Source organism: Protopterus annectens, chromosome 3.part0, assembly GCF_019279795.1.
Source record: "Protopterus annectens isolate FY-2018-M chromosome 3.part0, PAN1.0, whole genome shotgun sequence".
NCBI lineage: Eukaryota > Metazoa > Chordata > Ceratodontiformes > Protopteridae > Protopterus > Protopterus annectens.
Window position 1 is genome coordinate 1,291,808,215 of NC_056731.1, and position 27,611 is coordinate 1,291,835,825.

Genomic DNA, 27,611 nt, shown 5'->3' on the forward strand with positions numbered 1-27,611 from the left:
TGCAAAATGGGCATGAATGACCTGAGCAGTTGGAAGGTGGGGGGGGGGGGTTGCTCCATGTCCTTCTGATCTAGAATCTGCATTTCATCACACAGACCATACAGTACACTAATCATCTCTGCTGTGGTACTGGTGGCTTCCTTCTGCGCCTGGATCAGCACACTGCACATTTTTTAACTTACATCCAGTATGATACATAGTTTGGACACTATGCAGGAGCCATGGCTTTGGTGAACACCACCACACAGTTACATAGTTCCATCATCAAATATTTTGATGGCACAACTTCCCACTGTCAGTGGATGAGTAGGAGATGATGGAGTACCTTGTGTTGGGCTGTCAGGGAAGTCCTATCCATCCATACCCAATTATGTGAGGAGCTGATAGTAGTAGTGTGCCCTCTACTGTAGTCATTCCTGACTCTGGCACTCTGCTGGGAGACTGTGCCAGGATTAGCAGCACTGACATCAGGCATGGCATGTTCCATTGAAGCTGACTCCATGGCTGGACCACTGACCCTGTAAAGGCAAACCATTAAACTTTCATTTTTAAAACTGATGATGTAAAAATATCATACATCAATGTGCTTTAACAGCTTTGTATGAAATCGACTATACAAAGAATGGATACAAAGTTACATTGTGGGCAATGCTGCATTGCCTGCATCCCAGACATGCCTATAGAAGAGATATTGCAGTGATTTCCATCAGGAAGCATACACTGATAATGCACCACAAAACCTTGTTACTAAATTACACTAATAACATCCTGGTGCATTGTAGGGAAAGGCATGCAATGTTGCAACCAGTTCATCTCCACACAGTCAGACCTCAACCAGATATCAGATCCTTTCAATATCTGCAGAAAGGGATACCAGTATGTCTCTGTGTTAGCAAGGGAGTTCTGTTGCACTGCACTCCATCCTATGGCCATCCTCTTCTGTCCAATGCTTTGACACATCATGTGGGCATGTAGTATCATATTAGTGAAGCTGAAGAGTACCTCTTGGGCAGATCTGATATAGCCATGTAAGTCACTGATATCTGCAATAAGGTTTTGCCATCTGTGCTCTATGAATGCCCTGTCAGCCCTGTCAGTGCATTAACAACTTGGGCTGTGCTGGGGAAAATTTCTCAGTTGCCTGACACTGTTTGGGCATCATTTATTTTACTGTTTATGGAGACATACCCCTGTGGTCAGTGCTTGTTAACAGGTATGTCTCCCATTAGCTCTACTGGTTCCACTATGTCTCCCATTAGCTCTACTGGTTCCACATCCATGAAGCAGCATTGGCTGCGACAAAAGGCATGCCTGCAATGCACTTCTTTCACAGGGCCTGTTCCCAAAGCAGTTCAGCAGGAACAGCCGAGGGAGAGACTGTGGTATAATAACATCCTGTGGTCTGACTATACAGGCCTATGCACAGTAAAAAAGACTACCATGTGTCCCCCAAAGATGTCCAGAGCCTGAAGCAGTTAGCAGGTCTATGGTCCCCACATTTTGTTTGTGAGCAACAACTGAACACAAGTGACAGGGATGGGCAGTCCAGCACATCCTTCTCTATCCTTTTTACCAACAAATGTGGTCATTACTGCATTCACTGACTGCATGTGTAAATCTGCTGTACCGCTGCTGGATTGTTGTTGCACTTTTACATCTCTCCCTCATCTGTTTATTTGTCTTTGTTTGTAACACTGCTAATTAATTTCATGATTGCTTATTGTTTTTCTTTTCTTTATGTGTCATACAACTTGTAATTGAAAGTGCAACCTTTTACTCGCCTTCATTTTGCAAGATATTCCTAAAGGTGGCTCAGTGCTGCAGAGTATGCTGAGCTTGGGTGTGGCACTGCAACTAAGTGTGTAGGTTTTTTCATTAGTATATTTCCAGTTTGTGTAATTTAGTGACTCATAAATATCTGACCACCATACACACAGTGTACATTGTCCTTGTCAGGTTGTCATGTAATGTATGACTGCATGTTCCAACACCTATCACTATGCCAGTTATGCCTGGCATACCATGGGCATGAGAATGTCATGATATCATGCAGTTTTGCACTTGGGTCAATGAATGTCAAGATGCAGTAGTACCATTAAGGTTTTGTATCTCACGTTTATTCATGATGTTATTCTTAAGAAGTTTATACATGGCCTGTTGCCACCATGTGCATTTGCCATATTATATAAGCTACCTGCTCATAACCTCAGTGTTGTGCAATTAATTTGTTTAGTGTGGATATTTATGCTTAGGTTAAGTGATTATTGCACATATATTGGTTTGCATTTATTTACTGTGCTGTTGCTCTACACACCATTTATAGGGTACCTTTCATCATATCCTTCCATGTAGTCCACAAGATTCTGTAATATGTGGACCCAGGTCATACATATTGCTTTTGTGTTGCCATTGTTCAGCAAGCTATGTTTTACTTCTTTTATGGCCTGTACCTCAAACTGGTATAGCTCAGCCTAGTGAGCATTGTTTTTGCTTTGCTTTTATCTTTTTTGCCCTCATAATTTGTTACTTTCCCTTTATTGTTTTGTTTCTCTCCATTTATGCTCATATATTATGGAATGTTGTCCATTGAGAAGTATCATGGATGTGGTGCAGCATCAGCCACTGCAACCTGCCCCTGTCTCACCATCACCTCCTGAGCCACCAGTAGTATTCAGGCAAGCATCACTGCAGGGTGGTGAAGAAGCTGGCCTGGAGAGTTTGCTGGCATTTTCTTTTTTTTTGTTATTTCTCTGGAGGAGGGTGTAGAACCTTCCATCAGGTAATGTCACTAGGGGTCTCACTTGGTTAACTGGTGGGAGATTGAAAGACTGATGGAAAATGAGCATGCAGTATAGCTCGACTGTGATTATCTAGAAGTAGTAGCAAAATTGCATGGATGTACTAGGACCAATGTTGAGTGAGCAGGCAATTCACTCACAAAAGTATCATGATTTATGCAAAAACATCCACACTGCAGGTCACAGGACATAGGACAAATACTGTGCATGTTCTGTATGGATATTACACATACTCTTGGGACAGCTGGCAGCCCAGATAAGCTGTACTTAGTAAAGTCTCTACTATGATTCTATTATAAATGGTAAAGAAATGGGTGGAGCAGAAAGCCAGAAGGAGTGGGAAGGAAGCAGAAGTCAGAGAATTACATGGGAAGGGAAGAGTGGTATTGAAAGAGGGATGAAGGGTATGTTTTTCTGCAAGACAGATGACATTTCTTAAGAAAGGTGGTGAAAGGTAACCAAATGAAGATGTTGATAGGCAGGAGGTTATAGGTAAGTCAGCAGTTGCAGAAATGCTGAGATGAAATACAGACAACGATAGACAGGGTAGGTGCTGACACAAATGTGAGACACAAAAGACAGACACTCAGACATATGGAGGACAATTAATGATGATGTGGAGGTTCCAATTATGATGAAGAGGGGGAGACACACAGAAGATGAACACCACAGTGGGGATAGGGTGGGGTGAGGGCTGACTGACAAGCTATGCAGTGGTGCAACCCAACTAAAGTCAGTCGCCTCTGTGGCTGTCCTCATGGCAGTGTCCAGCTACTGGTAGGCTGGTAGTCAGGATCATGATGCTGTGTGAGACTGATGAACTCTGTAATCTTTATGGAGACATCTCTATTTGCAAAAAGATATTCTCACAGGAAGCACACAAAAGTGCATCCTATTGAAACTAATGGAGCTGAGCTTTCATCCATTGCTCTAACTGAATAATAGCTTATGGGCTAATAATGAACAGGAATCACTGACTTTGCATGTAAGTTTTACATATATATATATATATATATATATATATATATATGTGTGTGTGTGTGTGTGTGTGTGTGTGTGTGTGTGTGTTTGTATGTAGTGCGAACTCGGAGTGAGAATATTTAAGTGGGGCAGTGTGGAGGGCACAGCCCCCCTCATGGGGGGGTGTGTGGGTTTGTGTGGTGGATGATGTGTGTGTGTGTGTGTGTGTGTGTAGTAAAACTGCGAAATTCAAAACTTCCAGTATTCAAGGTTTTGAATTTTGCAGTTTTTAGTTTTCGTTGTTTTGTGGATTCCACTTCTTGGGCTCGAGATACTGAAATTCGAGATTTCAGTATTTCAAGCTTCTGAAGTGAATTCATATAAATATATATATATATATATATATATATATATATATATATATAAATGCAACTACTTAATTATACTTAAAAGTAATGCAAACAAATGGGCCCACAGACCCTTACATGCATACTCATGTTTTTAGAAGTTACTAAGGATTTTCCTGTGTGATAATTTTCAGAATAAACACACATTGTATTATCCTTCTGACTATGTTAGCAGCCAGTACACCCTTTAAAAAACAAATAATTTTAAAATTACAAAATCAGGGTGTCAAGGATATTACAGATATTTTTGCAATTAGAGCTTTACTTTCTAACTATTTGAAATGCATGTTGCTGAAACAAACAAAATAAAAATGTTAGTAAATATGATTCTTATTTCAAGTTTAACAAAATTAATGAAACAAGTATTTTGTGTGGACAATATTATTGTTGCACAGAAATGACTGACAGCTGGAAGAGGATTAAGTAGATGTTAATGATCTGTTTCCTGTGGTCCAGTGGTGCAATGTTTGACTCCCTCAGCTTCTATTGCCTGTGTGACTCTGAGGAAGTTATGTAACCAGATACCGCTCCTGGGCTGAGTCTAAGAAATGTCCATATAGATCAGTGCTCTACCCTGGAAAACAAACACAAATAAATGAAAACTCTTATTATAGAATGACTGGCCATTAATTATTCAAAAACGAGCATGCTGATTGGCCAGTCCAACCAGCATGCCTGTTATAAATACGAAAATATACTAATGGAAAAAGGCCTGGTCACCCAGACTTTTTCCCATTAGTATATCTTGTATTTTTTTGCACTTTTCTTTAATTTTTTGCACAAAAAAAGAAAACGGAAGACCTGAAACAAACGATGGAGATGGCACATACAAAATAAGAGGATAATCAGGTACATTCTGCAAAACTAAAGAAACTTACCTGATTATAGATTCATAAGTTCATAGGTAAGTACTAGGCTATCTGCCCAGGGGCATTTATAAGCCTAGCCACAGAGTGATGGCTTTCGCCTCCCCATTAGATTAGTAACCTGGGCCTCTGTCTAACAGGGCTCCTGAAGTGATCCCAGGGTAGAACTTTTGATTACCCATCCACTCATCAAGATTTCTTTGAAGAGGGTCAGAGAGGAGTTCTGTTGAATATGGACTGGGATTCTCTTCTAGAGTGAGGGGAGTCAGCAGAATCTTTGTAGCTGGTAGTTGTGAGGAGAGGCAAATAGGTCTATGTCCGGGCATCTCCAGGTCTTTGTTATCATGCTGAAGACTTGTGGATCCAATTTCCACTCATGGGGATCCATTAGATTTCTGCTTAGTTCGTCTGCCAGAGTATTTTTCCTTCCTGGCAGGAATTGAGCTTGCAGATGTACTTGGTAAGTCAATGCTGTGTGCCACAAGTTCATGGCTAGCCTGCAGAGGGGGTAGGAATGTGTGCCTCCCTGCTTGTTTATGTACCACATGACTGTAGTATTGTCTGTCTTTATTAGTAGTTTTCCTGGATGAAGTTGATCCTTGAAGGCTGTTAGGGCATTCTGAACAGCTAGCATCTCTTTTTGATTGATATGTGGATGCATTTGACTTGCAGACCATGTGCCCTGAATACATCTTCCTGCCATATGGGCCCCCCATGCGTAATCTGATGCATCTGTTGTCAATGTCTGCCTGGCTGTGGATAAGGTGAATGACTATCTCGTGTTGTGGTGACAGGCTGTTGCCCACCATTGAAACTCCTGTTGCAAGCAGGGAATGAGGGTAATTATTTGCAGTAGAAGCCCCTATCTATTCTAAACACATATATGGATATTCCAAAATTCAAAATGTTGATTCTTCAGCAGCTCCTGCCCATGTTGGGCAAGAAGGCTTATTTTGTCTGTCCTAGCTCTCCCAAACATAAAATGTCTCCCTATTTCTTTTTTATTTTCAATTAAAAAAAAAAAAAAAAAAAAAAAAATGCAATGGAGATCTTCCTTTCTATGTTGCTACCTCTGCACAGCACTTATGTAGTGTGCAAGCATGGGAACACAAGTCGCATATGCATGTTTAGTACATCAGAAAAAGACCCAGAAGGGCAGCACAGCGGTATTATACAAAGACATCTAAGAAAAGTAAGTATTTTTTTTCTTAAATAACTTCATTGTATAATAGCAATAACCAACTCCGTGATTGTGGTATATTGAAATTTACCCATGATTGGCTTTATTTAATCACTTTGGTTTCACCCTTGTGTTTAAACCACACAAAGCATGGGTAAATCTTTACTATACCACACCGACATTATCGGTTATTGCTTAAGTATATCCCTACTGAAAAAGATTTAATTTTTTCAACATCAATTACCTTTTGTTCAAAACATTGAGGATCAGAGTGTCTCTACATAAAATCCTTGTCAGTTAGATGCATCAGCACTGATGCCCTTTTATGGGTAATTTCCCATTTTTTCAAGTTGATGCAACAGTAGAGTTGGGCTATATTAGCTCAGGTGGTATGATGGCTTGCCTCTGGAAAAAAAAAAACACTTAAAATAAGCTTTTGTCAGCTATTTTGTCAGAGATTCCAACTGACAGGGTTTCAGCTTTGACAAGTTTTAGTGTAAGCAAGCCGAAATGGAAAATGAGGATGTTATATGCAAAAGAGTTTAAATTATGTGAATTTCATTATTAGTTATTCAGCTTCCTGACATTACCAACTTATCGCCATTGTTTCTTTTGGTTGTGGTATGTCAGTGTGTATGTATGTGCTTTTGGGGGGGGTGTCTCTGCACAAATGTCCATTTGTATGAACAACAGAAAAAAGGGGAAACACAACAAATTACACCAACAGATGAAAATTAAAAAAAAAAGAAGTACTGATGGTATTTACAGGGTATATGCATATGCTGCAAACATATTGTGATACTGAAAATGTACAATTGTGCCAGAACTAATTTATTTGTTTTAATGTGTGACATAGATGGCCCTACCCTCTGTCACTGTGGTTTCATATTTCATTTTTTTCTGCAATTCATTTACTGTTGAAATAAGTTCTAGTCCAATGTTATACTGCAGTCAATAAAAGGGTTTAGGACATTGATGGCTGGGTGGTACTGAAATTCTTACAGTGGAGTTCATACACTAGTTTAATTATGAGAGCAGCTCACGGCTGCAGTAAACATGTTTAAGTGAATGTGATATGTGACAAATCTAAATCCCTGCAACTTTTCTTAGCTGATTTTCACTGCTTGAGTAGTTAGTTTGTTAATTAGTTAGTTGGTTGGTTAGTTAGTCATTTTGACCTTAGGTGTTCATATATAATGCACCCACAGAAAGCACACGACTCAAAATGATTTTTAAATAATGCTACAGAAAATGTAGACAGCAATATCAAGCCCTTTAAGAACAGACTATTTTTCAAATTTAGAAGAGTTCATATTACACTATATAAAGCCCCACTATATTTAAGTGATAGGTTATAACTGTGTTTAAGGTTCTCAAGAGATTTAAAGAATGCAGTGGTAATAGGGCACAATAGTACAGACAGAAGTTTTATAAGTGAATTACATACCATTTTAAAAGCAATACTCCTCAGCCCCTTTGAATCCCCAGAGCAATGATTTTTTCCATCTTTTTAAGCAACATGGACTGCAGACTTACCTTTCCAAACCAGGTCATTGCTATTGCACCTATTAAGTGCAACCCTAATGAATATTCTAAAGTGCATGCTGACATGACAAATCAATGTTTGACTAAATGGCAATTACATCTGCTAATTTAAACTGCTGGCTAGATCCAGCCTGTTTCAGAGTATCTAAGAAGACTGGATTCAGTCCCAGCACTGATTTGTTTTGTATGTATGTAAGGCTAGAACTACAAAGGAATATTTGCAGGATCTAATTTCACATTTATTTTAATATGGAATAAGTTCCTAGCAACTTATGTACAATGGATATTTTGTTTGCTTATACATTAAATTTTGCTTTTGTTTTCAGCAACTAAATTATACTGCTATACACTATACTATAGGCAGGAGCAGACCCTAGGAACACTGTTTTATTTTGCCTGACAGATTAAATGTAATGAATAGATTATTACCATAAAATAATAGTTAGGTTCTTAAAATAGCTAATGTGTATTGATTTGCATTAATGGATTTTGCTTACCATATCACTTTTAGAGAATTTTGCTTTTTTTAGGCCAAGAACGTAGCAAGTAAACTTTTTCACTGTATCAACTATTAAGAAAAAAAATGCTGGAAACTTTGAATGAACACCTGTTATTCTTACAGAATTAATATAACATCATAAGGTCTATATAATTTGCTTGAGTTTACTCTAACAATGATTTGTGGAAACACAATACCTCAAAGTGATAGGTTGTGTTGAATTCACCATAACCAATAAAATAAAATAAAAAAAATCCAGACCAGTGGTTTTGCATGGGAAAAGACTCTCAGCCCCCTGATACTTATATATACCAACTTTAAGATTGCCTATCTTGGCAAAACCACACACTGTATACAGTCAGACAATGTAAGTAAATGGAGCAAACAAATCACGTTGCAGGAAATCAAACACTTTGCAGGATTTGACCAAATATTTTTGAATTTAATGCTACAACGTGAAATTCAACTAAAGCAGGATTTCTGTAGTGAATGTAACCCATAACTATCATGTTTTCATAATCTTACATGTTTGGCTTTGCTGTTTGCTTGAGAGAGATTCCATCCACAACCCTACTTTTCCCATTTTGCACATGGGGGTGGGGTGTCACATAAACAGTGATCATCACCTATAGACAGTGTTCACACTACCAGGTGGCTTGGTCTGTCACAGTTGTTCTTTGATATCATGCACACTGGCACCTATGTCCAGTTGTCCAGTTCACCTACTGCATGTCTTTGGAATGTGGCAATAAACTTGAGTAAATGCAGCAACCCTCCTAAAAACAGGTAGAGCATGCAGACTCCATATAGAAGGCAATCCCAGACAAAAATTGAGCCAGAAAACCACTTGTTGTGAACTGACAACACTGCCCACTGAAACACTAGCCACACACTGAACCATGCAACCTCATTAGAGACAGAAATAGCTATACTTCAAAATGAGTTGACTACTGTTACATGATATTTTATATTGTAGTCCTTTTTTTCTTTGTGTTCACACAAGAAAACGAAACTGCTCAGCACCCTATAACACATTTTTTAGTAAAACAATAAATAAATGGAAAAGTGTCAACTTATAGGTTAGAAAGGATAATGGCAAGAACCACATGACTAGTTTAACAGAACTTTGTGTAGTGGTTACCTGTTCAGTACCGTGAACAGTAGTCCCGTTGGCAAGTAAGTCTCTATACAATTCTTCTTGCAGAAGCCTTGAGACACCTTTCCTCAAAACTGTATTTTAGTTATACTATGTTCAGTGAAAACTCAACAACAGTGCTTAATTCATTATCTATAAAGGAAATCATGGTAGAGTTTGACAGTTTTTTTTTTGTCCGTTATTTTTACATATATATATATATATATATATATATATATATATATATATATATGTGATCTAATAAAACTGTACGTCAAATTTGCAGTTTTGGTTGGTACTGTATACAGTTACATAAAAAATATATAACTCATAAAAGTGATGTATTAAGTGGAACTGTAAACAAACAGCAATCATAAGAGACAAAATCATGATAGTACCAGCCAGCATGAATGCCTTGACAAGGAATGATTGTAATTTACTTGACTGCAGTCTGCTTATAAAAGTAAAACTTTTTACTGTGACAATCTGTTTTCCATTTCATTATGTCCTATGGAAATATATTTCTGTTATAAAAGTATCCTGCAATTTTGTTTTCAGAATAAGTGGGGAATTGAATGAGTCAGGCTTGTAATTACTTACAGACTTAGAGGTCTTTGTTAGAGAAACATTGACAATGGCAGTGCATGCACATATGTCATTGGAATGATGAATGACAGAATTTGTTTCCTGTGACCATATTGAAAATAAATGTTGGATGCATAGAGAATCAGGCTGGTAGCTCCATTTAACACAGTAAGACAAGTAGAAGCTAAAAGCTTCAGGACCCATGGGATGGAGGATTAAAGTGTTGAAACGAAGACTCCTGTAAGGCTTATTCTATGATCCTCAAAAAAAGCACAGACCTTTTCTACTATAATTAAGTTAAGCAAGTACACTTTCTGCATTTTTAAGTGCTGTTTTTTTTAATTGATCTTATTTACTTGAGAAATGTTGCCACTAAGCGTCTGCATATTTGATGTTCTATATAATTAGGCTATTTTGCATTTAAAGTAAATATGCTATGAATCTAATCTTTTATAACAAGCAATATCACAGCAATTAGCTGTAAAAATAGCGTCAGTAACTTAGAGCGTTAGGACAGTTTTGATTCTGGCAATTGTTGCAGGATAAAAAAACAAAACAAATAACTATCTTACATTTTAAAAGATCATTACTTTTCCAGTGATTTTCTAAATATTGCAGAAAATAGCATTCTTATATTTGAAAATGATAAGAGCAACTAAAACAACTAATATTCACTAATAGGTCACCCGGTCTGGTGGAATACTGGAATAATGCCCTAATTATAACTAATGTGACTTGGGTTCATTTAGTGGAGAGGGTGACTGTCAGAGGAACAGGGTGGGAGGGTGTTACTTGATGATGCTCCATAAGGAAACGTAGTCCAAAGAGAGGAGTTGCCCTCAGATGTGTTTTGATGTGTGCAGGGGAGGGGGACAGGGATAATGGGTAAGTCATATATGAACCACCCCCAGCGAGAAGATAGACAACAGACCCCTCAGGGTGTTCTTATGTTCCTTGTTGTCCCAAACTTAAATTCAGGCATTGGATTGCGAAGCAAATTGGAGTGCCAGTCGACCCTGTGTTGGATGTCATAACAGTAAAGGGAGGGGGTTTATTCATCAACAGGTCTTAATTTTGCTAACATAAATTAATCATGCTTTATCTGAGAATAGGAGCTGTCAAACATTAAAGTCATATTTTAGTAAGACTTGTTCTGTTATTTCTACCCAAAGTGATGACAGAAGTTAGACTATAATTATGTCTAAACTGACTTATTTGTATTTGTTTACCAGGTAACTATGTGTCAAGAGACTCTTTTTAGGTGTGACTCCACCTTTCACAATGTAGTGAACAAGAAGTAAGTAGTAAAGAAATAAAGAATAACATTTACACATTCAAATACAATTACAAATTAGGATGTGTTTGTAAACGGATAACTAAAACTAAGGGAACATGACAGCAGTAAGACACCGATACCATAATCAACAGAAAAAATGCCAATGCAAGTACCAGTTTGGAAGCTTTTAAACATAGATGATGACTTAAAAGTGCAGCACATTCAGGAGTCTCAAAATACCAGAATGATTTTGTGTCAAGGCAATCATTTGAATGTAAAATCTTAACAGCATGTAGCACAGCTGAGAGAAGTTTCAGAAAGTGAATTATATTGCAAATTACTAAAGAGAGTTACTGGTGGTAGATTAAGAAAGGTGAGAAAGCAAGGAAAATGTAACAGTAATAGAGGTGGAGTACCAGACTGTATGAAGAGCATTAAAAGAGGAGAGGAAGTGTAAGACAAATCTCTGATAGAAGCAAAGGGACTGCTAGGGCACACTACTGGTAAGTAAAAAGTACTTGAAAACTTTTGTATTAAAACTAAGGACTTGAGCACCTTGTAGCTTGTGTGGGCTGCATCTCATGCTCAAACTCAGATAGGAGCATGGACAAGCAGCTTAGGGATGGAGAGGGTGGAGGATTTTATGGTTAGGAAGAGGGAGATAGCTTTAGGATTATGGAGCAGGAAGGGAGTTTTAGAGTAAGGAAATGACCAACAAATTTAGTTTAGTGAAAGGTTTTGAAGCTTTCAATTTAGGTAGTGATCCTGGACTTTAATGTTATGGGGCGGTTAAGGTTTAGGGTTGATAAGTGAGGACTTGGGTTGGAAAAATTATAGTTTTAATGTTAGAATTTAAGTTATGTTCAGCCTATACAGTTTCATAGAGTTGCGTGCTGAGAGAGCAACACAGAATCGAGAGATTGGGTTAGTAGAAGTTTCAGCATTTGCTTCTTTAAGCACATGGTAACTAGGAGGTATGCCACATGGGCACCTGTAGTAAACACAGTTGGTGTAGTTTCAGTTTGTAGCTGGCAAGGAGAGAAAGAAATTAGCCAGCATTTCTGTAACAATTACAGGTATTAATAATATGAACATGCTTTTTAAGTTTAGTCCTAAAAACTGGATATTCTGATTCTCCTCATATTTTTGGTTGATGGTTCCATTATGCAGGGAAGCTTTTATTGAATGATTTCTCAACAATGTTTCTTTCTTTTTTTTTTTTTTTTTTTTTTTAGAGTTCTGATCAGAATCAAAGATTGTGTAGCAATTTCTCTTAGCCCATAAGCAACAGATTTGCATTGCAGCTTATTGGAAAAAAAGGTGCAATAGCTGCACTTTAGTAGCTTAGAAGTGAAACAAGACAGAAGAAATGTAGCTCTGTCATTGACTGGAAGCAAACATTTTATTTATGTATGTATGTATGTATGTATGTGTTTATTTATTTAATGATTGATTGACCAGGGTACAGCATTGATCCAAATGGATTATTTTCAGGCCAATTTTAAACCACACAAAGTAAAAAAATGTGCTCATTAGTACCACTAACTTGTTTTTAAATTCTTTTCACTGGTAGCTTTTTCTATTTTGAACCCAGTCTGAGGCATCAGTCTTGTAGCTTCTTTCACATTTGTGGGAGGACTGTGATCTACCGCCATTTAGTCTCATTTAGTCATTTATTGCATATTTTTTTCAAAAACATCATTACTGGCAAATTTCTGCATATTCTGGGACCTAAGTTTGTGGTAGGATTGTAGTAGGGGCAGTACTATGAATTCAGCTGTAGGATTTGTGCTTCACTACTTTTATAGCTGTATATACTTGCATAAAGTTGCATTCCATTGCCTTTCTGTTTACCTTGCTACTGTTTTTCCCCTCTTTTTGAGTCTGCAACAGCCCCCATTGACACATTAAGTTAAATGTTAGTTCTAACCATAAGTGTAGCTACAGTTTTATTTTTTCCTAACCACTCTTCTGTTTTTTTTTTTTTTTTTTTTGTGGTTTTAAAAGGCTGTGTCTCTGTTTTCCACCCCTTATGGTAATCTGACATTCAAAGTCCCTCCCTCCCATATTTTATTCTTTTTGTCTGTTGTGTAACCCATTGTTTTCCATATGCCCATAACACTAGGTGTCCACCTCATAAACCAGTATCGCTGTTGAGAAAACCTCCCTTAGTACACATTTTGTCCTGCTTATTTTCCCAGAACTGCAAACTGCTTGGTACTCTTTGTACTGTGAGGTGGATCCAAATATGATCCTCCTCCATCCTGACAGATAAGAGATTTATTTTATTGTTTTGTATTGCAGTTAGCTATCTAGAGTACTGCTTTATTTTACTTTATTTGTTGATTTTCCTTTTAAATAATTCTAAAGTCCTTAATACTTGAAATTGCCTTGCCAATGTAGTTTAAGTTTTTTATAGTGTTACACTTGCAAGCAATCTTTTTTAGTGCTTTTATATCAGGAGGTTAGCAGTGCCATGTACAGACACGGAGACCCAGAAAGTAAATTTTATCTATAAAACTACCCTTAGAACTAAAACCTTTAAATTAGTGTAGCTGAAAGAAAGCCACTAGGTTTAGACAAGCTTAGTACAGCTACCTTGCACATTAAACAACACTATTATCATAGCTTAGCACAACCTAGCTTAGTCTAGTGCCAAACCCCAGAGATCAACAAGGAGACCTCTGCATAACCCGTTCCATAACCTACAGTAGTCCATCCAAATACAGGTCTGAACAACAGGGATAAGCAATTTCCAGATGTCTCCATAGCCATCTTGGTATATATGGGCATCGTGAGACAATTTTATTTATTTATTTATTTATCTGTCTATCTATCTATCTATCTATCTATCTATCTATCTATCTATAAATCCAAAGTAAAGCAATCGGACACTGCTGAAGTAAAAAAACAAAATCCTTTATTCGTTAGCGCTTTCAGGATAAACCCTTCCTCAGACAAGGTACATAATCATGAAACACCATATTTAAAATACTACTGACCAATCATTTGCCTAGAAAAACCCGCCTATTTTCCAAGGTGGGTTTTATTGGTAATACATCATTGAGTCCAGGTTCTCTGTGTGCCATTAAATTAACTATCCATTTGGATTCTGCTAAAGCTATCTGATGTCTGATATCACCCCCCCCCCTACTGTTGTGTTTTATGTTAACAATACATCTAAATGTAAAAGTATGTGTGGGGTTTGCACTAATGTGTCTATACAAAGCATTACTTAAGTCTTTGTTCCTGATATTACCCAAATTTTGCAAAATCCTCACTTTAAACATATTGCTAGTCATTCCAACATAAAAGGATGGGCAGCAGACACATTCAGCCAAATAGACTAAATTCTGCGTCCTACATGTTGCTCTACCTTGAAAATGAAATATTATTTGTGTATTGGGATGTCTAAATACTGTCTGGCTATTAATAAATGTGCATGCCTTACATTTACCACAGGCATGGGTACCTAAGCCCATATTCGGTGCCCTTTCACTAACCTGATATCTTTCTTTACAAAAAAGATCTTTCAAATTTTTATTCCTTCTGTATGTGAAAGAAGGACGTTCTCCTACAATGTCTTTTAAACTCAGATCACTTGTCAGTATGTTCCAATTATTGTATATTATTCCACTTATGTCATTCATATTACTGCCATAGGTTAATAACAGTCTCGGATTACCCCTCAAATTTCTATCGGCCCTATGGTTACGCCCCTGATTATGTATGGTCCTTAGCCACGGTTGATGTTTATTCCTGTAACTGATGTTATCGCCAATGATGTTCTTGACCAAGGCTTTATCATAACCCCTTTCCATAAAACAGTGGTCTAACTTGTGCATCTCTATTGCATATTGTGTATCCTCAGAACAAATTCTAGATACTCTACTCATCTGTCCTTTTATGATATTAGGAAAGATATGCCGTGGGTGCATGCTGTCGAAAGACAATAATGTGTTCTGCCAGCAGTCCTTTTTGTATAAACTAGAGGTGTAACCTGTATTAGTTTGTTCTATGTATACATCAAGAAATTCCAACTTGGTGTAAGAGGTTTTGGCACTAAATTCTAAAAAGGTAGTGGTAGAATGTAAAAATTCTACAAAATGGTTAAAAGAAGCCTCATCCCCTTTCCACAAAATAAAAATGTCATCTACAAATCTGACATACATTAAAACATATTCCTTCCATCTGTCATGGTTGGTACACTTATTGAAAGCCTAGGAGCTACACAACATATGAGACAGTTAGTAGAAGAGATGCTGTTTTTGGTCCTAGACAATAATGTCTTTATGGGAGGTGCTTCATTGTATAGACAGGCACGGGGGGTAGCCATGGGCACCCCCTGTGCGAACACCTATGCAAATTTGGTTTTATCGCAATGGGAGACCAAGGAGATTCTAAATAATGACAGATTGAAGGAATATGTTTTAATGTATGTCAGATTTGTAGATGACATTTTTATTTTGTGGAAAGGGGATGAGGCTTCTTTTAACCATTTTGTAGAATTTTTACATTCTACCACTACCTTTTTAGAATTTAGTGCCAAAACCTCTTACACCAAGTTGGAATTTCTTGATGTATACATAGAACAAACTAATACAGGTTACACTTCTAGTTTATACAAAAAGGACTGCTGGCAGAACACATTACTGTCTTTCGACAGCATGCACCCACGGCATATCTTTCCTAATATCATAAAAGGTTAGATGAGTAGAGTATCTAGAATTTGCTCTGAGGATGCACAATATGCAACAGAGATGCACAAGTTAGACCACTGTTTTATGGAAAGGGGTTATGATAAAGCCTTGGTCAAGAACATCATTGGCAATAACATCAGTTACAGGAATAAACATCAACCGTGGCTAAGGACCATACATAATGAGGGGCGTAACCATAGGGGAGATAGAAATTTAAGGGGTAATCCGAGACTGTTATTAACATATGGCAATAATATGAATGACATAAGTGGAATAATATACAATAATTGGAACATACTGACTAGTGATCTGAGTTTAAAAGACATTGTAGGAGAATGTCCTTCATTTACATACAGAAGGAATAAAAATTTGAAAGATCTTTTTTGTAAAGAAAGATATCAGGTTAGTGAAAGGGCACCGAACATGGGCTTAGGTACCCATGCCTGTGGTAAATGTAAGGCATGCACATTTATTAATAGCCAGACAGTATTTAGACATCCCAATACACAAAGAATATTTCATTTTCAAGGTAGAGCAACATGTAGGACGCAGAATTTAGTCTATTTGGCTGAATGTGTCTGCTGCCCATCCTTTTATGTTGGAATGACTAGCAATATGTTTAAAGTGAGGATTTTGCAACATTTGGGTAATATCAGGAACAAAGACTTAAGTAATGCTTTGTATAGACACATTAGTGCAAACCCCACACATACTTTTACATTTAGATGTATTGTTAACATAAAACACAACAGTAGGGGGGGTGATATCAGACATCAGATAGCTTTAGCAGAATCCAAATGGATAGTTAATTTAATGGCACACAGAGAACCTGGACTCAATGATGTATTACCAATAAAACCCACCTTGGAAAATAGGCGGGTTTTTCTAGGCAAAAGATTGGTCAGTAGTATTTTAAATATGGTGTTTCATGATTATGTACCTTGTCTGAGGAAGGGTTTATCCCGAAAGCGCTAACGAATAAAGGATTTTGTTTTTTACTTCAGCAGTGTCCGATTGCTTTACTTTGGATTTGCATTTTATTTGAGCACATTTGGACTTTGGCATAGCTCACATTTTGTTTTTTTTTGTTTTTATCTATCTATCTATCTATTTGGTTGTCTGTTTATTTGACATTTGTTTACCAGGAAGATCTGACTGGGTGAGTACCCATTTTTAGCGGAGGCCCGAAGAGAAAAGCTTCAAAGACAATTAGTAAGAATTACATTAAATTACATTGCTTACATTAGCATGTTACTTAGCAATATAGGACACTTCAAGTGTATCACAAAATCACATTGTTAGAATAACAATCACTTATACATACATTAGTTAGCAATCCTACTTATTAGTTACATACATGCGGGTCAAACAGTGATACAGGCACAATTCTGCAACTGTATAGTGAAATGAGCAATATCTTAAAGGTGTGCTTATTATATAGGATCTGCTGAACAGGACAGAGTGAGGAGAGGAAAGGTATTTCAGAAGGAAAAATCAGTAGTGGGAGCTAAGTGTTAAAGAGGAAGTGTGGAATGGGCATTGTGAGGAAGCACAAAGAAAAAGCAAGATTACGATGAATTGTAGTGATGAACAGCATGGACAAAAGAGGAGGGCAACAGAGTATCTGAAGGAAGTAGAGAGGCAAGCAAGGGGTTAGGTGGGGAGAGAGTGAAGAATAGCTAAGGTATGTTAAATAGTGTGAATATGAATAGTGTATAAAATAGTGTAGCAACAAGGTGGAATTCACTGCCTCACAGCATCAGAACCAACACAAATACCAACCGATTCAAAAAAATTCTTAAAAATGATCTTAATGACCCCTGGCTTTGTTCCTGTACTACTCCAGCCTAACTAGTTTAAATAGCCTCTGGTCATACTTATTCTTCTTCCCTGACCACCTCATAATCTATGCTCTCTCTCATGTCTATATAATCTTTAACCTTATCTTTTTCTATACAATTTCCCCTCTACAAACCCGTTCTCACCTTACTTTGAGAAACTGGATTGTCTATAATACAATAAGGAATTATATCAGATGATTGTATAATGGAAATGCCAGCTATAGAAGCATATAATGTAATTTCTGGTGTACTGTAAGTCTTGTATATTTTTTGCATAATTTCTTGTATAAATTTTGTATAATTTTTTGAATACGTTTTTTATAATCTCTGTATGTGAAGCTTTTCTCCCCGGGCCTCCACTGAAAATGGGTCTTATCCCGGTCTGACTTTCCTGGTAAACAAATGTAAAATAAAATAACAAATAAAAAATAAAATAGTGCACGCATTAAGGTTTTTGGACAAGAGGATATGGAATGAGTAGATTTTTGCTTTGTTGTGGGAGGAGGATATTAGGGTGGAAAAAGTATAGAAGGGTTCTATATGATAGTCAGTGAGGGAGGAAGGCAGTAGGTGTGAGTAGGTAATTAACAGGGAGATTTGGACTTAGGGCTGGAGCATGAGCAAAGACAGGTATTGCTCAGGTGATTTTTAAGTAGCTTTTTGAAATTTTTGGGGTTAGATTCAGATGTTATAGGTTAAAGGTGAGGCATAGAGAAGGGTAGAGAACAGATGGGTTCTGGGAATTGACTGTCTTGTAGTGTTCATAAGGTATGGTATGATTCTAAATAGTGTTCCTAGCTTTATGTGTATCTTTTTGATAATCTGAGCTAAATGTTTATCAGACTTCATATTATTATCAATTAGAACACTGTTTGGGAAACTGTGGTATTGTTGGAAGAATGAATATGAAATGAGGATGAACAATCTAAGGATTTATTGAATCTAAAGAACATTAGTTTAGTTTTGCTCAGATTAAATATCAGTTGTAAGCTTAAGAGACAAGATTCCACAGCTGAGAAAGGCAGTTGTGTCATTTGTGCAAGTTGCGGTAGAGGGAGAGCAGCGCAGATGAGGGTAGAGTCATCCACATACTGAACGATAGAGGCAAGGTGGGTGGCAGCATGAAGTTTATTTGTACAAATACTGGAAAGAAGTGGACCTAAAATTGATCCCTGGGGAGCTTCCAATGTGATAGGAGAGAGAGTGGAGATATATTGGTGCCATTCGACAGCTTGTTATCAGCCAGTCCGGTAACTATGTAACTATGAAAGAGATGAGTAACTAGGTTTCATGGCGGAGAGAACTCAGTGAGGAGATTTTAGTGGGAGACAGTGTCAAAAGCTTTGAATAGGTCCAGAAAAATGGATGGTACTAGTTTACATTCATTACAATGTTGGTTGATTGTATTTGTAAAGCTCAGAAGGGCAATTGTGGTACTATGATTGGGGAGGAAACCATGCTGTGTATTTTTAGGGGGTTGTTTGATAAGAGGTAATTCATAACTTGGGTGAGAATACATTTTTCTAGTGTTTTGGCTAGGGGAGAAAACATTGCAATTGGTCTGTAGTTGGACAGCCCAGTAGAGTTCCCTCCTATAACTATTGGGATGATATAAGATATTTCCCAGATTTTGGGTATGAAGTGCTCAGAGATAGAGCAGTTAATCAGAATAGAGATATGGTAGGAAATGGCATTAGTTGCTATTTTAAGGTATTCTACAGGTAATTTGTCTGCTGCTAGGGTTGTAAGATTAAGCTTGTTGAACAATTGTTTATGGTATTGGTTTAGATGGGTTTGAAGGAAAAAGTATTGGTGGGTTCATTGGATGGAATTTGGATAGTTAGAGGTCGTTGTTGTTCTTAGTAAGAGGCAGTATAGAATTAGTAAAGTATGTGTTGAATTGTGTAGCTATACTGTCTGTATTGGTTAGGGTTGTTGGTATAGGTGTTGTAGGTTGGCCATACTGGAGAAGTTTTTTTATAGCGCACCAGAATTTTTGTGGGTTATTTTGGTGTTTTTGCTGGATTTCGTTATAGTATATTTTTTTGTCATGTTTGCTCTGGGTTTTGGCTTTGTTTCTCAATCACTGGAAGTATTGTAGGTTGACTGGAGTTTTATTGAAATGCCATTGTACCCATGCTTTATCTCTAAGTTTTCGTAGTTGTTTGGATTCTTTAGTTAGCTAAGGAGCATAATTTGATTTTACTGTTATGGTTCTGTATTGTGCCAGTTTATTTAATATGCTTCTGAAGATGATATTAATGTAGTCTATGGCAGTATCAAAGGGTAGTGTTCTAAGTGGGGACTAGTTACAGGGTAGTAGGATCTAAACCTTGTCATTACAATGAACAAAACATGCTGGAGGGATAGGTTCCTGACCCATAGCCTCCCCATACTCTGGAATAGACTGCCCATACATGTTAAGCAGAGCACCTCCTTGGCGCTCTTCAATAGGAACCTTGATGATTGGATGGGAGATAGGAAATTCACCCCAAGAATCATGTCAGTCACCCTGCTAGACATGGGTCCAAGGAAGTAAATATTGCGGAAAGAAATATCCAGGGAATTGTTATGGTTAGGCTTGTATAGGCCCTAGGGCCAATAGCCTATTATCAACCTATGAACCTATGAACCTATGATATGAATGTATGAGTGTTAAAGACCTTTTGTTACAGATTTGTCGATAGGCAATATTTCTGGGGGGGTGGAGATGCTGCCTATATAGGTTGGTTGGAAGGTGGTCAATGATGCTGTCAGGGAGGCAGCTTGAGTGATAAGCATATCATGGTTTATTTGTTAAGATCCAGTCCAGTCCAGAATTGATTGTCTTTTGGTGGTATTGTCTGTTCTGGTTGCAGATTGTATTATTCGAGTGAAGCCGTGCAGGGGTTTTCTGAGTTACAAGAGAACCAGTCGGTGTTAAAATCACCCATTATGATGGTTTCCTGAGAAAACAGGGATATACAGTGGAGAAATTCCTCTATTATAGAGAGGTTATTCCTGGGAGGAATACAAGTTCCTATAATGCTCAGGTATTGATTGAGATTTATTTTGAGTTTAGTAAGTAATACCTCTGCGCAGTTGAATTCTGAGGCACTTGGTTCTAAAAGTTGTCATCTGGGGTTATTTTTATAAATGATGACTATTCCACCTCCACATATGCTTATTCTATCATGTATGTGTATGCTATAACCCAGAGGCAGCATTTTGTTGTTGCTTATCTCTGTTTTTAGACGGGTTTCTGTTAGTCCTGCAATGTCCGGTGAGTAGTATAAGAGACTTGCATGTTCAGGTATCTTATTAGCTATGCTCCTGAAATTCATGCTAAGTAGTAATAGGTGAGATCAGTTTGGGGAAGTATTTACTATGTTGTGGTGCTAACATGTAGGGGAATTATGGAGTACTTGCTCATCAATTTTGGGTGAATGTCACCACTAAGTTTCATGATGTGTTGGTAGATTAAAAAAGTGAGTTTGACATTTTTATTATTAGTTTTTCATACTTATGTAATATTTGGGACATGGAGCATTTATGTATTAGTACATCTATACGTATAATGTTCTATATATGTAGCAGTATAGAGATATGGTGCTGTCTCAATGTTTATTGGTTTTGTGTGATATGGGTGTGGGAGTGAGATAGTAAGTGAGAAGAAAGTGGTGGCTATCTGATTGTAATAAGATGCTAGATGGGTGGCTATGGAAAGCAGTATGAGGGGAATTATGTGAATGAATAACATTTTTAGGTGCATGGGTTGGTGGGAAGTTTTCATTAGTTCAGAAGAGGAGAGAGCCAGTGGTTAAGTAAGTGGGTTTGGATGTTCTATTTACAAAGAAAATCATTTTTGTGAGGTGAGTTAATTTGTTATGGGGAGGTGGATGACTAGTAACAGGTTAATTTGTCATGGGAAGGTGGAGGGCGGAGCTAGTTATGTGGTAAGTGAGCTAAAGGATACTACTTTGGATTAGTGTGGGTGGGGAATATGTGGCAGTAATTATCAACTGTGTGGTGGTAATTGGTGGGTGTGGTTAGTGACAGATAAAGTTAGAAACACTGGGGTTTGGTGAGAATTTGGTGGAGGGTAAGGGGAGCAGAGTGAGCCCAAGCGGATCGAGGGCAAACGGAGCAGGCTGGGCCTGTTTGCATCTGCCTGACTTACAGCAAAAAACAATCAGTAAGTAATGGCAGTTTGCGCAAGTGTTTGCTTTTGCATTTAATAGTAAAGAACAACATGTTGGAGATGGGCTAAAGCATAGGTGAATGATGAGTTACTAAGCATTAAAGGTGAAAGGTATATGATAGCCAAAAAGGAAGTAAGTAAAAATAGCAGGAGTTAAGGTAAGAAGGGCTGAAATAAGTTAGATGAACTAAACTGGACTTTATTATAACTAGCACATAGGCAGCAATCTACTTAACACCGAATACATGATAAGAGACCTTGGGACCCAGGTGAACAGTAGCCTCTCCTTTGATAGTCACATCACCAAAGTAGTCAGAAAGTCCTTTTACGTGGCACACCTCATCATAAAAGGGTTCTCATCCAGGAAAAAAGAGGTCATTGTTCCCCTCTATTCGTCACTCATTAGATCCATTATAGAGTACAACGCCCCTTTTGGAATGTACCGCACAAGACATCTTCAGCAGCTGGAAAGGCCACAGAAGTACCTCACAAAGAGGATTACTGGCCTCAAACAAATGCCCTACACTGACTACCTCAAAAAACTCCAGCTTTACTCCGTAGCATATCGCCTACTCTGAGGTGATCTCTGCCTAACATATAAACCTATGTCAAACCCAGAGCTGCTGGACATGCTACACCTAAAGAAATCACAATCCCTCCGAGCTACATGCTCTAGGGACCTAAACCTTGTCACCACAATAAACAGGACACGCTGGAGGAATAGATTCCTGTCCCAGAGACTTCCTATTCTGTGGAACAAGCTACCCATCTATGTCAAGCAAAGTTCTTCATTAGCACTCTTCAAGAAAAATCGTGATGAGTGGATGGAAAATAGGAAATACACCCCGGGGAATCACTTATGTGTCTCTGCTGGACAGTGGCACAGGAAAATAACTTTCTTGGGTGGCGTAAGCTATGGAACCTTGCTGGCTAGGCTTATGTAGGTCCTTGGGCTGATAGCCTAGTACCTACCTATGAACCTATGAACCTATGAACCTATGTAAGGTTTCCTTGAATGAAAATATTGTTGGGATTAAGTATGCCTAAGTAAAATATGAAGGGCAAAATAGTGTGGTCAACAAAATTATAGATTGCTTAGTATTTGCTTTACCAAGAATCATACCTCTCAACCTCTTAGAGCAAGATATCTGGACAAAGCCATAAATAATGGGGGGAAAGACCCAAAATAGGGAGAATTTTTTTAAATATTGCTCTTGCAAACTTCAGAAGTTGACAGAATAACACGTTTTGCATTAGCATGCATTTTCTGAATAGTATGAAGTCTGAAATTCAAATGTCTGTCATTATTTCCTGATTTCAATCCTCAATGATTTGTTTTTGATTTGCCAGAAAACCACAGTTTTATGAGGAAACAAACCGAAAATATGAGGCAACAGATTGGACATTCTGCAAGAATCTGAACAGTTGAGATGTATTCCAAAAATAACTACTGGTACCGTACAGAACCATGAATCCAAAAAAATGGATTAAGACTAGAGAAATATTTTATCTGACAGATGTAAACCTTTAATAAGAAAACAGTTTGAATTTAGTGAAGAATTGCTGCCTTAATTCCTTCTTGTGAACTACCTCATATTTTTGATTGTTTTATTGTCATGTATCTTTCACAACTTCTGCTTTTCATCTCTAGTGCAATCATTGCTGGGATTGACAAACACTATTTTACCATTATACACAATAGGAATTAGGCTTGCAACCTTTGGAATTAAAAATAAACTTTAAATAGTCACACATTCTTTAGTCATGCTCTCCTCCCTTTTTGATATGTAATTTTGGACTGCTGCAGTTTCAGAATTATTTTACATGCTTGGGATGACTTTGAAGAAGCAATGCATACTCTACTAACTGTAACAGTTAAACAAAATGAAAATATAGCATGTGATATAAGGTTATTTTGTAGGATTCTTAGGACAATATTTATAAATTTTATGGACCATGAAGTAGAGCTGTTAAACTATACAAAAGCCTACCAACACCCTATGTGATTAACAGGAAAAAATTCACAACAGGGGAGGAATGTGTGCATAGTTTTTCCAATTGTGCAGTCATAGCATTCCATGTGCTGATTACACATGTAAATTATTACCATATTGTATATGATTAGGACTGACAAACTTAGCATCAGCCATGTATGAGTTTTTCCCAATAATATAACCTACAAGACTGCAATTATGTACATTCAGATTGTATTGCTACTAACAGCATGACAACCCCCCTTTCATACCCTGTTGATTAATATACAAAGCTTAGAGGTATATAAATGTTTCGGGGAAATAAACTCATTGGCATGACATAAAAGAGGGAAAAAACTACCAGCAATATTATTCTCAGTGGTCAGCACTTTTCCTCATCACCACACATTGATGCTGCAGAGTTCCTACCATTGGGCGGTCCCATAGCATCTGGTACCTCATTATCATAATATGGTAATCATTCTAGCTCTGCCATCATGCCTCACAAGTAAGACATGTATGACTCATTCTTTATGACGTTAGAATACAATGCAGTTGGGTAAAGCAACTTAGCAAGAGCAGCACAAAGAATATTACACTTCAATATGTTGCTGTTTCCATCTATGCTTGTAGTACTGCCATGCTACATAATGTTTCCCCATCTGAAGTACACATGACCATAGTGCAGGTCCATATATTATTGTATGCCATTCAGATAAGGCAACAGGCTTCTGTATGCTGCTGTTAATTGCCATGATCCACATCTATAAATAACTGTAATGAATGGTAATAGACATACCCCAGGATTCATGAAGCTTACGCCAGGCGCAGGCGTAGCGTAGGTGGTATAATGCCAAATATGGCCACCGAGCGATTCAGGTACGATCCAATTCCACGTGCACAACTAGCGTACACCAGATCTGCTCAGCCCTCAGCTTAGGTATGCTAATTACCCCATGCGCAGTACTGCAGCATGCAAATGAAGGTACATAGCGATTCATGAAGTGGTGCAGGTGCAGCGTAAGCCTACAGAAATGTAAACCAAAAAAACGGTTTACATTTTGCCAAACAGAACATCGGAGCTATGAAAGCAGACCAGACTCATGTATTACAAAGTTAACATAGGCCAATGGCTAAATATACAGCAAATGGCATAAGAAAAGATGCACAACACCTAAAAAACATTTAATGTCATGTCCACAGTAATGCAAAGTACAACCACAAGGCATGTGTGCGCAAACGGGAACACAAGGAAAATATATACAAATGTCATCAAATCGCAGTGTAATACAAATCATGATTTCACCATAATAGTCAATGGTATGCATGGTACACCACAACCAAGATGCAAGGGTTGCTAAGGGTCTGAGACAGTGTTCGGCGTGGTAACTATGAATTAGTAGTCAATGTTATGCAAATGAGGCAAGCAATAGTGAATTCCAAACATCTCGCTGGACTAAGGATGTACCATACGGTGCAGCACGACAACACCGAGGAGCGGTTTGGAGGTATTCATGACATCAGCAGTGGGGTGTGCCACCGTAGCTGTAAGCACATTGGAGCAATGCAAATCTGGGCTGCATGTTGCTAAGCAAAGCCGCAGGATAAGGGTGGGGATGTAGGTATTGCATCATTTAGCTGAGAGCACACATGGTGCCCGAAAGCACACGTGTCAAAACCCGGTAAGTGGATGCACGAACCACGCACCACAGCTCAAACAGGAAGGTTAGGGGAAGAAAATAAGGAAATGCCGCAGTAGGGTAATTGGAGTACAACTGAGCAATTAACACCTATTAACTCACAGTGCGCAACTGACGGCAGCTAACAAGTCTGCTCGCAGCAACCTGCAGAAAAGGATAGGGGAGGTGTCAGATTGCAAAGAAAAGAGAACTGTCACCACAGAGCAAAGCAAACCTGCAGTAGATCAGCCATAGAACACATTTTGCAAGATAAGCCAGGTTTTGGAAAGTACAAAAACAAGCAGGCTGCTGGATGCATGCAAGAAAATGGGAGGGGAAACGTTAAAAAATGTTAAGGGAAGGGCAAGAGATAATCCACGGCAGCTAAATGTAATTCAACACCAAAGGCACCACAATAGCAGTACCTGTGGTAAAACACATAAGATACCCAGCAGCTCCGATTGTACGTACACACCCTATGACATCATCAGTGTTCAAAGCACAATAGTATAAAGTGTGAAGGCACCTCACACACACCTGTGTATTCCCAAACACTGCACCATCGGTGTAAACAGATGGGGAACTTTTACAATGTACATGTTGGGAGCTGCCATAGCTGTGATTCATCACCATGTGTTGGAGACTGAAGGTGTTGTGGAGGATGATGCTGACAACCACCACAGGCCCCGGAGGAGGAGAAGAGTGCTCAGACCAAGGGTAACCTACCAGGGACTACATGATCTGGAGATAGTAGAGTGTTACATGGTGGACAGGGACATCTTACAGCAAATAGTTGAGCTGTGCCGACCATGCCTGAGATCCAGAAACAACAGAGGGGAACCCATCCCAGTGGACACAAAGGTATGTGTAAGCTTGAGAATACTAGCCACAGGTACCTTTCAAAGGCCAACTGGAGATATAATGGGGATCTCACAGGCATCAGCATCCAAGGTACTCCACCAGTTCCTGGATGCCATGTTACCACATGCCAATGAGCATATATACTTCCTCTGAACTCAGGAGGAGTTGGCCAGCAATATGTGTCTCTTCCACCATGTGGCACATTAACCGGAGGTACTGGCTGCGATTGACTGCATGCACATACATATCAGGTCACCACCCGGTGAGCATGGTAGGCACTACATAAACCACAAGGGATTCCACTCCATCAACTGCCAGGTCATGTGCAATGCCCAGGGCATTTGTCATGGATTTGTGTGCTGGCAGCCCTGGAAGTTACCATGACTCCCACATCTGGCATGCCTCACAGCTGTATCAGGTATTTGTTAGGGGAGATATCCCATATGGCCACCTTGTGGGGGATGCTGGCTATGCACTGGAGCCGTGGATGATGACTCCCATCAGAAATGCACACACACCCATGCAAGAACGCCATAATGAGGCACACACACAAACCAGAATCATCATAGAGCGTGTGTTTGGGATGCTGAAATCACGGTTCCATTGCTTGGACATATCTGATGGAGCCTTGCAGTACTCTCCAGGCATGTGTGCTCACATCTTCATAGTATGTGCCAAGCTACATAATATGATCCTGCGGAAACAGCTGCAGCAGGGACATAATGGTGAAGGCCCACACAGCCCACAGCAATTGCCAAGGCCATCACAGGCACAGAGGGATTCAGACCACGAACACCCTGTGCCAGCCCCAGTAGGCAGATGGAGGCATGCCCAATATGCCCACGCCTTGGCAAAGAGGGAATGTATAGCACATACACTGACAGTGTAGGCCCCTATGGACTGACACACCTCTCCACCTGCACACACAGTAAACTGGATGGCACACACACACAACCATCTGTAAATTGTAATTTTAAGGTGGCCTACTGTGTGAATCCGACATAGGCAGCCCTCAACCATTGCACACACAGCATCTATTGGAACAAGGAAGGTCAACACCTGAACAGTACACGCACTTAACAGCACATGTTAATACTGTATGTATAGGTTCCTAGGTACATCGGTA